The sequence below is a fragment of the Neophocaena asiaeorientalis genome, unplaced genomic scaffold, assembly GCF_003031525.2.
Source record: "Neophocaena asiaeorientalis asiaeorientalis breed wild unplaced genomic scaffold, Neophocaena_asiaeorientalis_V1.1 scaffold524, whole genome shotgun sequence".
NCBI classification, from domain to species: domain Eukaryota; kingdom Metazoa; phylum Chordata; class Mammalia; order Artiodactyla; family Phocoenidae; genus Neophocaena; species Neophocaena asiaeorientalis.
In genome coordinates this window covers 1,325,023-1,337,294 of record NW_020172144.1, presented here as the reverse complement: position 1 = coordinate 1,337,294, position 12,272 = coordinate 1,325,023, and the positions used below count along the sequence as shown (strand labels likewise).

Here is a 12,272-nt window from a genome sequence, read left to right as displayed (position 1 = left end):
GAACTATTATTATCCCATTATAGAGATGAGGAAACTGGCACAGAGAGGGTAAATAATTTTTCTAAGGTCACACAGCTGGTAGGTGAAGTATCAGTCAGACTGGCTCCAAAATCAGGTGCTTATCCACTGAGGATGCTCAACCACACCAGCAGTCAGAAAGATACAAACCAAAGTTACAATGAAGCTACCTTTCTCACCTGTTGGCAAAAACTCAGAAGGGTAATACTCTTGGGAAGGAATAAGAATCAGGGATGAGAAAAAATTATCTTGCATTTTTGAAGGAAACGTGATTTTTTAAAGATATTTTGGAAAGCAATCTGGCAAGATCGATTAAAATTTGAAATATTCATTCTCTTGGACCCAGAAATCCCACTCTTGGGAATTAGGAGTCTATCCATGAGATGGGAGGACCAATGCATACATAATATTCAAATAGTTTTATATACATATAATAGTTATATATAACTACTATATACATATATGTGTGTATAGATAAATGGATAGATAGATAGATAGATAGATAGATAGATAATGTGACAGAACTCTAGAAGGAGAATTAATGTTTATCAGTAGGTGAATGGTTGAATAAATGATTGGTCATTAACCATACGGATCAGTCTGTATTAGTTGATTTAAAAGATTTTCCACAAGGTTTTGTTAAATGAGAAAAACAAGCTGCAAGGACGTATTTATAGTATGATCCCATTATATAAACAAAACAAAAGCTCGTGTATGAGAACACAGAGAAAAGTATGGAATGTATCGTGTAGCATTTTGTGTACATCATGTGCATGTGTGCATGTGTATGTCTGTACACTGCAGGAGGGGGAGAGGGTATGTGGAAAGAGATGTAGAGAGGGAAGGATATAAACAAAACCCTCAAAACTGGGGAATAAGGAAACAGTAGAAAAACAGCAGGGAATTCCAGTGGTTAGGACTCTGCGCCTTCACTGCCGAGGGTCTGCATTGGATCCCTGGTCAGGGAACTAGGATCCCACAAGCCGCTTGGCGTGGCCAAAAAGCAAAAGACAGAAGAAAAAAAGATTATTTAAAAAAAAAAGAACAGCATATTAATTATTCTTTTTATGTAAAAAGATGTGTCTGTGCATAATGACAAATAAAAGGGTGATCGTCACCAAACTTAAAATGATGTTGTTCCAGGTGATATTTGCTTTCTTACTATTGTTTCTCACCACACTGAACTTATACTACTTAGCTAATCATCCTGAGGAAAACTCTTCTCACTTTGAACAAAAGACTGAGAATTTAAGCAGTGGAGACAGCAAGTGTAAACAACTCTTTCAAGGAGTTCCTTTTTTTCTATAAGAAGCAAAGATATGGAGGGCAACTGGAGACAGAGGTGAGGGCAGGAAGGTGCTATTGAGTGTTAATAGGAATAATCCAGTGACTAGGGGAAATTGATGATACAGGAGAGAAAGGGGTAACTGCTGGATCAAAATCTTTGAGTAGGCAAGATAAAATGTGATTCAGCGCTGAAATTGAACATTTCACCCACTGTTATAGGAAGGAAGCCAGAGTTCGTGTGTGTTGATGTAGGTAGACTGGTGAAGATGAGTGGTTTGTGGCAGCCATGAGGATGCTCCTTGCAGGCCTCCTACTGCAGGAGTGTAAATGACCCAGGGCATCAGCTGCTGCCCCCTGAAATCCACCACCACTTTTGCACCAAGGCCACACCTCCAACCCACCCTCAAGTTGCTCCCTCTCCAGTGACTGTGTGCTGGGGATACTTAAGCAGCCTGGATCATAGGTAAACACAAGACTCCTGCCAGCCTGCTTCAAGGACTCCTGAAGGTTTTACCAAACCTCCTTCATATTCCATGGCAGTTGAGGGTACCTCCACCTTATCTCTCTCTCTCTCTCTGACTCCGCCTACCTTCCACAATGTCCTATTTCCTTTCAGACAAGCATTTACCTAATAAAACTATTGCACACTTAATCCAATGTTGGTGACTGTTTCCAGAGGACCTGGAGTAACACCAGGGGTAATGTGAGTGGTCTGAGAAAACAGGAAGTGGGAGAGGATTTGAGACTGGCTCAGCCAGTATCCAGCAGTCAAAGACGGCACCATCCTGAAGGGTATGCAAGGCACCAACCGTTCCTGGCTCACGGTGGTAGCTTATTTGCTAAAGTTTTTATTGGCAGTGACCTGGGGAAATGTCCTGATGGAGGGGAGTGTTATGCAGGTACAATGGAGAAAACATTTGAAAACCATGGGGCTAACAAAGACAGTGAAGGTTGCTGGTTACTGCTAAGTGTACATACATATCACACATATAAATGAAACATATATAATATATATAATTGACATACAACATTGTGTAAGTTTAAGGTATACATGAGTTGATTTGATACATTTATCTGTTGCAATATGATTACCACCATGGTGTTAGGTAACACTTCTATCATGTCACATAATTGTCATTTCTTTTTTTTTCTCTTTCTTTCTTTTTTTTTGCGGTACGCGGGCCTCTCACTGTTGCAGCATCTCCCGTCGTGGAGCACAGGCTCCGGACACGCAGGCTCAGCGTCCATGGCTCACGGGCCCAGCCACTCCTAGGCATGTGGGATCTTCCCGGACTGGGGCACGAACCCGTGTCCCCTGCATCGGCAGGCGGACTCTCAACCACTGCACCACCAGGGAAGCCCCTGTCATTTCTTTTTTGTTTTGGGAACAATTAAGATCTATTCTCTTAGCAACTTTGAAGTTTATAATACAGAATTGTTGACTAAAATCACTATGCTGTGCATTAGCTCTTCAAGATTTATTCACCTACTAGTTGCAAGTTTGTAGCCTTCAACATCTCCCTAATTCTCCCACACACACCCCACACCCCCAGCATCTAGTAGCCACCATTCTACTCTGTTTTTAGGAGTTAGGCTTTCTTTTTTTTTTTTTTAACTCTTTTCTAGATTCCATACATAAGTGATATCATACAGTATTTGTCTTTGTCTGGTTTATTTCACGTAGCATAATACCCTCAAGTTTCATCCATGTCGTCTCAAATGTCTGAATTTCCTTGTTTCTCATGAGTGAATAATATTCATATCGACATCTCTCTCTATATACATATAGATATCTCACATCTTTTTTACCCATTCATCTGTTGACAGACACTTAGGTTGTTTCCATATCTTGGCTATTATGAATAATAATAATCTGCAATAAACATGAGAGTGCATGTATCTCTTCGAAATCCCGTTTTCATTTCCTTTGAATATATACTCAAATAGAATTGCTGGATCATATGGCAGCTCTATTTTTAATTTTTTGAGGAAACTCCATACTGTTTTCCATAGCAGCTGAACCAATTTAAATTCCTGCCAACAGAGTACAAGGGTTCCCTTACTTCCACATCCTCACCAACACTTGTTATCCCTTGACAATCTGCAGAAGGTTAGTGAAAAAAAGAACCACAGCAGTTAAAGATTGAGTGTGGGAACCAGAGTGCCTCAGTGGTAGCGTATAAAGAGATCAGCATCACCAGTAAAGGAAGGGTAGACACAATTTAACAGTAGGCTGAAGACCAGGGAATCACAGGGCTCTACAGATGTTTGTTTCAAGGCAGGTCTGTTATGCAAAGGTGGAGGTGCTGGTAGGGAAAACCTGGAACTGTAAAAACTGGGACAGAGTCATCTGGATGGATGCCTCTGAATACATTGTCTCTCCACACCCACTCCACCCCACACCCACCCTCTGGGCATGCAGACATGGCCTGTCTACCTCTAGAAAGAGCTACCACTTCTGCTGGGCTGGAAGGTTCTGCAGAAGCTTCTCCCCCACAAGACAACAGGTCCCCCGCCACCTCCTCTGATGGGTTAAATCCCAGCATAATCCAGCTGGTGCTGGGCCTGATAAGGGAAGGAAGATGTACAAAAATGAACCTGCATGTACTGGCAGGAGTATGCCTGGGATTGGATTCTGAGGCCTCTTTAAAACTGGATAAGCAAGAATTTGTTGAGTTTGAGCCATTCTCTCAGGATATGGGATTTATCTAATGCCCAGTGAGTCTTAGAAGCCTAGAAAAAATGCTGGCCAACTCTCTGCAAAGTAAAAAAAAAAACAAAACACCTGGTGTCCTGGCCGTTGGTAGAGGAAGGAATGAAAAGGCTCAGGGAGGCGGAGGGGCTGGAATGGAGACATTATACAAGCCCAGAGGACCCAGCAGAGGATTATGTCCCATGAAAGGGTGCAGATGGCACACTAATCACCAAGGGCATTTTGATGAGAACATTTAGCATCACTAAAACGTCCAGTGGTGTCTCTCCTCTGCAGCTAGGGATGACGACAGGTGAGGTGGCCACAGGGCTCATTGGGTGGATGAGGCCCTGAAGTAAGAGAGGCTTGGTAGTGGCACTTTACTTCCTGAAGCCAGGAGGCCACAGTTACCATAATGACAGGAAAGGTGCAGCTATGGGGGCTTGACCTACAGGGAGTTGTGAGGATAGAACATAGTGGTGTTAGTGGCAAAATTATCAAGCAGTCAACAAGGCTGTTGGATGATTACATCTAAGAAAAAAAAAGAATGGAGGAGGAGGTTGAGGGCAGTTGTCCCTATAAAAAGTCACAATCCTTTGCTCCAGTCCCCAGACCTGAGTAGATTTTCAGATCCAGAATCTGTTACCTGAAGAGGTGGCCAGGTCCCTAGGAAGAAGGACCCTGCAACAGTGTGGCAAGTCTATACCGTGACAATTCCCCCTCAGACCTATGGTCATTTACTCAGGTGACTACACTGAGGAACGGGGAATAATCAGATGTTTTGAGGACTTTTTGATGCAGGTCTGAGTTAACATTGATACCTAGAGACCCAAAGTGTCATCAAGCCCCCCCTTTAGAGTAGGGACCTATGAGGGCCAAAGTGGCTTTGGCCATGTGGGGGGTCTTTACCTCAGTCCCCGAGTGCATAATTGAAATTGATATACTTGGCAGTTGGAATGAAGCCCACATGGAGCCCCCAGTTTGTGGAGTAGGATCAATAATAGTGGGGAAAGGACAAATGAAACCTCTGAAACTGTCCCCACACACACCCCTGATAAAGTTAGAAAATCATTATCATTTTCCAGGGAATAGCACAGATTAGTGCCACAATTAAGGACCTAAAAGATGCAGGGTTGGTGGTCTCTGTCAGATCTTCATTTAATAACCAGTCTGGCCCATGCAGAAAATGGATGAATCCTAGAGAATGATAGTAGAATACTGCAGATTTAATCAAGTAGTAGTGCCAATTGCATCGAGTATGCCAGGTGTGGAATCAGTGCTAGGGCAGGTTAATCAGGGCTCAGGTATACGGTATGCAACTACTGACTTGGAAAATGCATTCTTTTCCATCCCACAAGAAAAGAATATCAGAAACAGTTCACATTCACATGGACAACAATATTAAATTATCTGCCCATCCTATGAAATTCCCAAGGGTATATCCTCATACAGATAACCAAAATAGCAAACCAACCTCATTTCTGGTCCAATCACAGTGCCTGGGAAGCAATGCTGTTGTGGGCCCCAGGTCACATTGTACCACTTAAGAATGAAACAGCTGTTCCAGATCAAGATGGCAGAGTAGGGAGATCCTGAGCTCACCTCCTCCCTACACACCAAAACTGCCGCTAGATATAGAACACTTATCTCTGAGAATGACCTGAAGACTAAACAGACTTTCTACAGATAAGAATATAAAGAGAAGGCCACATCAAGACAAGCAGGAGGGGTAGAGAGGTCTAGTCAAAACCCACAACCCCACACCCACAAGAGGGAGGGATATCACAACTGCAGAGGTCCCCCTGAGGAACAATAGGTCCCAGCCCAGGGGACCTGCATCAAGAAGATGAGCCCCCATAATGTCTGGCTTTGAAAAGCAGTGGGGTTTACATCTGGGAGACCTGGAGGGCTGTGGGAAACTGAGGTTCCACTCCTGAAGGGTTCGCCCTCAAACTTGTTGGCTCCAAGTCCCAGCCCAGAGGCAGCAGCTTGAAAAGCACCTGGGTCATACAAGAAGAAGATTCATTGACTAATTTTAGGATGTGTGCCAGAGGGGCAGGGATCTGGTAGAACTTCCTTTTTTTTTTTAGTTCTTCCATTTAGCTGACAGGCACCATTTTTGTCACTCTCAGTCAACCTAGCTAACACCATGTGCCCCACCCCTGAGGACCCGCCCCAGCCAGCCCCTCCAAAGCAGCTCCTGCCCCACTCCACCCAGCATGCAATTTCAGCCTACACCAGCACCCCTCCAAAGTGGCTCCCAGTCGCAGGAGCCAGCCCTGCCCACCACTGTGCCCGAAGCAATCACAGCCCAACCACAACATGTGGATGCGTGCAGCCCACACAGTGGATGTCTCTGGAGCACCTGGCTCTGGTGACCACAGGTGTGGCACTGGCCACATAGGCCTTCTACATAAGGCCACTCTTTCAAGACTGCTCCCAGGCTTGAAACTGGGACATAACTGATATACCTAATACATAGAAACAAACACAGAATGAGACAAAAATATCTTCCAGATGAAAGAACAAGACAAAAACCTCCAAAAAGAACTAAACAAAAAAGAGATAAGCAATTTACCAGATAAAGAGTTTAAAGTAATAGTTATAAAGATGCTCACTGAACTTGGGAGAAGAATGGATGAATTCAGTGAGAACTTCAACATAGATAGAAAATATAAAAAAGAACAAATCAGAACTGAAGAAAAAATAACTGAAATAAAAAATACACTAGAAGGAATCAGTAGCAGATTAGAGGATACAGAAGAACAGATCAGCAGTATGGAAGACAGGCTAGCGGAAATTACCCAACTGAAACAGCAAAAAGAAAAAGAAACCAAAAAACTGAGAATCCTTTAAGAGACTTCTGGCACAACATCAAGTGTGCTAACATTCATATTATAGAGAACACAGGAGAAGAGAGAGTAAGGGACAGAAAACCCATTTGAAGAAATAATAGCTGAAAATTTCCCTAAACGGGTGAAGGAATCAGACATCCAAGTCCAGGAAGCACAGACAGTCCCAAACAAAATGAACCAAAGAGGCCACCCCCAGACACATTATAATTAAGATGTCAAAAGTTAAAGAGAGAATCTTAAAAGCAGCAAGAGAAAAACAACTAGTTACATACAAGGGAAACACCAGAAGACTATCAGTTGATTTTTCAGCAGTAACTTTGCAGTTTAGAAGGGAGTAGCACAATGTATTAAAAATGCTGAAAGGAAAAAACTTATAACCTATAAGGATACTCTATCCTACAAGGTTATCATTCAGAATTGAAGGAGAGATAAAGAGTTTTCCAGAAAAGTAAAAGCTAAAGGCGTTCATCACCACTAAACTGGCCTTACAAGAAATGTTAAAGGGACTTCTTTAAATGGCAAAGAAAAGGCCATAACTAGAAGTAGGAAAACAAACTTATGGTTACCAAAGGGGAGAGGGAGGGAGGGACAAATTAGTAGTATGGGATTAACAGATACTACTGTATACGTAAAATATCAATAGGTAAGCAACAAGGATTTACTATATAGCACAGGGAATTATATTCAATATCATGTAATAACCTGTAACGGAATATAATCTAGCAAAAACTATAACTAAGTCACTTTAGAGATAAAGAGTTTTCCAGAAAAGTAAAAGCTAAAGGCGTTCATCACCACTAAACTGGCCTTACAAGAAATGTTAAAGGGACTTCTTTAAATGGCAAAGAAAAGGCCATAACTAGAAGTAGGAAAACAAACTTATGGTTACCAAAGGGGAGAGGGAGGGAGGGACAAATTAGTAGTATGGGATTAACAGATACTACTGTATACGTAAAATATCAATAGGTAAGCAACAAGGATTTACTATATATGTCGGAGCGGCCGCTCGTCCGCCCGCCCGCCCGGCTCAAGGCCCGCGGGGAGCGCGGCGCAGTCTGTTGGCCCGCGGGGGGGCGGCCTCCCGGCATCTTCGCGGCGCCCAAGGACGACCAGGAAGCGGAGCGGCCGAGATGGCGCGTCCGCGTCCCCGCGAGTACAAAGCGGGCGACCAGGTCTTCGCCAAGGTTATAGGGCTACCAGCAGTGGCCGGCGCGGATTGAGGAACTCCCGGAGGGAGCTGTGACGCCTCCAGCAAATAAGTATCCTATCTACTTTTTTGGCAAAGTATTTGCCAAAAATATCTGAAACTGCATTTCTAGGTCCCAAAGACCTTTTCCCTTATAAGGAATACAAAGACAAGTTTGGAAAGTCAAACAAACGGAAAGGATTTAATGAAGGATTGTGGGAGATAGAAAATAACCCAGGAGTAAAGTTTACTGGGTACCAGGCCATTCAGCAACAGAGCTCTTCAGAAACCGAGGGAGAAGGCGGGAATACTGCAGAGGCAAGCAGTGAGGAAGAATGTGAGAGAGTGGAAGAAAATGGAAAAGGCAAAAGAAAGAATGAAAAAGCAGGCTCGAAACGGAAGTCATACACTTAAAAGAAATCCTCTAAACGGTACCGGAAATCTCCAGGAGATGAAGATAACAAGGACTGCAAAGAAGAAGAAAATAAAAGCAGCTCTGAGGGTGGAGATGCCGGCAATGACACAAGAAACACAACTTCAAACTTGCAAGAAAACCAGTGAAGGGACCTAACTACCGTAATGAATGCTGCATATTAAGAAAACCACACGAAGGTTATACGTTTGGTTGTCTAATATTCTTGGATTTGATATGAACCAACACATAGTCCTTGTTGTCACTGACAGAACCCCAGTTTGTATGTACATTATTCACATTCCTCTCTGTTGTGTTTGGGGGAAAAAAGACATTTTAGCCTTTTTTAAGGTTATTGATTTAATTTCATGTTATTTGGTTGCATGAAGTTGCCCTTAACCACTAAGGATTATCCAGCTTTTTGCACAAGTTTATACAAGTCTAGGATCCTTTATCAAGGCAGTTAATGTTCATCACTCTCCTGCATGTACTCCACCATCACCAAACACTCAGTTAAATATGTTAGCATTTTTTAAAATGACCAGTCAACATAATGCTTAAGGGATTTCCTCTCTGTGACAGAACCCAGGAACCAATTCCTAGATACATAATGTTGGCATATTGAAGATGAACTTAAAATTGTTCTTCAGTTTTGAGGCCATGTGTAAAGTTTAATCATATTGTAAAGTATCTATTCCCTATTAGAAATAGCTAGTTGACAGCTTATACTTCTCAAAACTCATGTTGTTAATGTACACAAACTCAGTTTCTGTATGTGAAGTTAGTGAGTCTTTTGTGTTACTCCAAAACGAAGGCAATGATTTATTTTTTCCCAGTCTCAATACAATTTGAGCTAATCACTCAAGCTGGATACTTTACATTTTAAAGCTGGAATCAGCAGTAGCCCTATGGGAAGTAAGACAAAGCATTCATTGCCTTTTAAATATAGACTTTTAAAATGATCTGTTGTTTTCTTTTGGAACTAGAATTAGAATAGTTAATATTCATCCACAAACCATTATTATCTGTACATAATTGTTGCAATTGTGATAATAGAAAATTTTATTTATTTTTATGCCAACTCGTATTGTGAGAACACATTTAGTCAGTTTGGGTTTTATCGATCCTGTTATGCTTGTCCTTGGAACATCTTTCGCGTATTCAAGGTTTGTAGTTGAAAACTTTACTGTAAAAAAAATCAAAACCAATAAAAGTATTGTTTTTACAGAATAAATTTATTGGAATGTGTACTGGGAGTAAGGTTTGAGGTTGTAAACAACTAAGTTAGTGTAATTTGGCTTCATATATGTAATGTGAGGTATTAATGTAATTCATATCTTAAAGCAAAAATTGTTAACAGCAAGTTGACAATAGAAAAAATATATATACTTTAGTTTTTTAAAAGTTAGAGAAACAAACATCCAGCAGGAAGAAAACCCAACTTTTTTTAACAGAGAAAATTAAAAAAATAAAAATAAAATAAATAGCGTAGCATTATTGTTTCTATTTATTTAGATTTTAAAGTTTATTTCATCTTTTGTATTCTAAAATGTATGTACACCTCTTTGTAAGAAGGATTCAAAGTGGCTTTGTATTTTCTAATGAAATAGAGAATGAAAACTAAAATATATATACAAATCTTGGCATTTGTGAAACATGGATGGACCTGGAAGGTATTATGCTTAGTGAAATAAGTCAGACAGAGAAAGACAAATACTGTTTGTTTTCACTAACATGTGAAAACAAACAAATGAACAAATAAAACAAAAAACAGATTCATAGGGACAGGGAATAAATGGGTGGTTGTCAAAGGGGAGGGGGTTGGGGGAAGGACAAAATAGATGAAGGGGATTAAGAGGTACAAACTTCCAGCTATAAAATAAATGAGTTACAGGGGTGTAATGTACAGCATAAGGAATATAGTCAATAATATTGGAAGCATTTTTTATGGTGAGAGATGGTAACTAGACTTATTGTGGTGATCATTTTGTAATTTATCAAAATATTGAATCACTGTGTTGTACACCTGAAACTAATATAATATTGTCAGTTATACTTCAAGTAATTGAAAAAACACGCTTGGACTCAGTTCATCTCTACAACACAGTTCAGGCAGCAATAAGCTTTAAAATGTATTTTCCTCTATAATGCTTCAAATCCTTCAGGTGGCCTAAGCAATTGTTTGTGGTAGGTTGTAATGAGGCTACTATCTCTTTCTAGTTTCAAATCTGCCTTTCCTTGCTGAGGCCAGGACTCTGCAAACCACATTTCTGCTCCAGACCTAGCTCCCTGGTAGCTTTCTCTAGTACCAGGTACTGGAGGAAGAAAAGTACTTCCTGTTTCCCACCTTTCCTGTCAGCATGAGCTTAGTCATGCTTCTTCATCCCAGCAGTGGCAGCAGATTTCAGGAGCAGTGGTTGATTTCCAGCTTGAAGTTTTTAAAACTTTCCAGGACCCATGTCACCGTGCCACCCAGAGGCACCAGCAGCACCAGCCTGCCAAACGTCCCCCTTCAGAGCTCTGGGTTCCACCTCCACGGGACTCTCCTCCAAGCTTTAAAACTGTTTAAATCCCAGCCTCTTTGTGCCTCCAGGCCTAGGGGTGATAGCTGCTTCTGGTGCTTCCCACCTCTCTGATACCTTAGTGTTCCTTTTTCTTGTCTTTTTCAGCCTCCAGTACCCCATTTACAACTATTTAATTACATTTTCTTTGTTAATATTACTGTCTCCTGACAACCACCCCAAATAAGTCTCCTATTATGCTCTACTACTGCTTGTGCCCTTCGGTTTAAATTAAAAATTAATGAATACATACTTTTTTTCTGTCTTCCACTGGTTAGTAAGCTTCATGAGGACTTTAATACTTGCACAGTGAATGAATGAATGAATGATGGATAATTTCAGTTACTGGCGGATCAGTACCTAAATTACATGAGCAACACAACTCGATTCATCATCAGTGAATTCATTTTTTTTTTTTTTTTGCGGTACGCGGGCCTCTCACTGTTGTGGCCGCTCCCGTTGCGGAGCACAGGCTCCGGACGCGCAGGCTCAGCGGCCATGGCTCACGGGCCCAGCCGCTCCACGGCATGTGGGATCTTCCCGGACCGGGGCACGACCCGTGTCCTCTGCGTCGGCAGGCGAACTCTCAACCACTGAGCCACCAGGGAAGCCCTGAATTCAATTTTGTAACTGGTTAATTTGAAGTGACCTTGGGACATCCTGTATGGTGGGCAGGATAATAGCTCCCCAAAGATGTCCACATTCCAGTTCCCCAGAACATGCAAATATATTACTCTACATAGGATAAAAAGACTTTGCCGATGTGATTAGGTTAAGGATCTTGAGATGACATTATCCTTGATTATCCAGGTGGGCCTAAAGTAACCACAAGGGTCCTTGTAAGTGAAAGCAGGAGGCAGGAGAGTCAGAGAAGATATGATGGAAATAGGTCAGGGTGATGTGGCCATGAGTCAAGGAATGAGAGCAACCTCTAGGAGATGAATAAGAAAGGCAAGGAAGCAGATTCTCCCCTGGAGCCTCCAGAAAGAACATAGTCCTTGATTTTAGTCCAGGGAGACTCATTTTGGACTTCTGGTCTCTAGAACTGTAAGGTAATAAACATGTGTAGTGTTGTTTCAAACCGCTAAGTTTGGGGTCATTTGTTACAGCAGCAATAGGAAACTAATACACCTGGTGGAGACGTCTAATAGCTGCAGGTTATACTGGCCTAGTGCTCAAGAGAGAGACAGGGATTGGAGATGGGGGCCTCAGACTTTTCAGCTTACAGGTGATCCTTACAGCTGACAGAGTAGCTGAGATC

At 41.8% G+C, this 12,272-nt stretch overlaps 1 pseudogene; it reads left to right on the top strand.

Moving 5' to 3' along the window:
• Window positions 1–7,866: 7,866 nt before the first annotated feature.
• Window positions 7,867–8,784, top strand: LOC112405861 (hepatoma-derived growth factor-related protein 3 pseudogene; annotated as a pseudogene).
• The last annotated feature ends 3,488 nt before the right edge of the window (window positions 8,785–12,272 follow it).